Here is a 1,704-nt window from a genome sequence, read left to right as displayed (position 1 = left end):
CCTTACGCCCCCACCCACCCGGAGCTTCAAGACTGGGGAGATCCCCTCTTTAAAAAAGAAACCCCCAAACCCGGGCAACGCCTGCCCTTACGCACCCCCCCCAGAGCTTCAAGACGGGGGTGATCCCCTCTTTAAAAAAAACCACCCCCCCCCCGAACTCGGTGGCCTGGGGGAGCGGCGAAGCCTCCGGCTCCTTCCCCATCTCCCGGGAACCCGTCGCCGCTGTCGCATTTAATTCCGCGGTTTTTAGGCCTCCGTGAGGACGTCTCTTTTATTCCCAAGGATTTAGGGCTCCTGCCCTTGCCAGCTTCGCCGCGGCTGCCACCGCGCTTTGAAGAGCTGCTTCCTCCCGATCGCCCGGCAAGCTGGGAATAATGACGGAAAATAAACCGGGGCAGAAGAAAGCCCTTTAAGTATCTGGAAAGCGCAGCTCAGCGGTGAAAAGGCTCCTCTGTTCTGCGTTTGGCACAGCCCCGGCCTAAGGTCACGGCGAAAGCCCAGCTCAGCCCGACCATTGCCAAGGGCTCGGGTCTGAAACGCGCCCTTCCCCCCCCCCTACCCCCCAGCCAAGCTCCTGCTCTCGACGTTCCGTCCCCGGAGCTGCGGGGGTTTGGGAGCGCTGATATTAGCCGACCTTTTGAGTGTCTGGGGATTCTTCCAAAATCCTTCTTGCGCAACCCTTTCCTATTTTAATGGTGGTAAAATACCGCCTCCCTCTTCCTACCCCTCCAGGAAGCAAACGGGAGCCGTGGCGCTTACCCCGAGCCGTCGCCTTCATCTCGGTGCCGGTGTTACCAACATTTAACAAAACTCATTTTCCCACCGAATTTATAACCCGTAGCCAAAGCCGCCGCGCCCCGAAGGGCGCTTTTCCTCTGGGCGGTCGAACTTCGGACGACGACTTCCGCCGCCAAGCTCGAATCGCGGCGAGGTTTAATTTACAGCTTTGGAGATTGAAATTAATTATGGAAATGGCAGAAGACCAAAAAAAAAAAACAAAAAAAAACCAAAACCCGGTGGAGCGATCCGGCGCGTCCTTTTGTTGAAAAAAAAAAACAAAAAAAAACCCAAAAAAACCCGGTGGAGCGATCCGGCGCGTCGCGGTTGCTCCTGGTGGTATCAGATATCCCCGGAGGCAGCAATTCCTTTCCTGATAAGGCAGTGTTTTAAAGGAGGTTGCCAGCCAAGAGTCGTTATTCATTAATTAGTATTACGATCGACGGTCCTCTCCCCTCGCGGGTGACAGGGGGAAGCCTTGGGCTGTGTTTTCTCGAAGCCGAGGCCGCGCGTTGTTACCGAAGGGTCGGGATGCCTCGGGATTTCAAACCCTTTCGGATCCCGAGGGATGCGGTGGTGTGAAGGAGCAGAGAAAAGCGGCAAAGAACGGCGCTTCCCACGGGAAGGGTGTTCGCTTCCTGCTGGGTAAAGGCGACGGGCGCAAAGTTCTTTTGGGGGATGGCGGAGGACAGCGTTCAAAGATGTGATTTACCCTCTTTAATATTTTCTGCGGGCTCGCTCGAATCGGTGTCGGCGTGGAGATGGATTCCCTACGTTTTAGAGCTTGGGAAGGGAGCGTGCCCCTGTGCTGGGCACTGGGGGGGCCGCCCCTCGAGTGCTGGGGGCAGGGTTGGGCCCCCCCCTGCGCGAAGGAGCTGGGGGGGCTGGAGCGTGTCCAGAGAAGGGCAGCGGAGCTGGGGAGGGGTC

Source organism: Egretta garzetta, unplaced genomic scaffold (assembly GCF_000687185.1).
Source record: "Egretta garzetta isolate BGI_Z169 unplaced genomic scaffold, ASM68718v1 scaffold421, whole genome shotgun sequence".
NCBI classification, from domain to species: Eukaryota; Metazoa; Chordata; class Aves; order Pelecaniformes; family Ardeidae; genus Egretta; species Egretta garzetta.
This window is presented reverse-complemented; position numbering follows the sequence as displayed.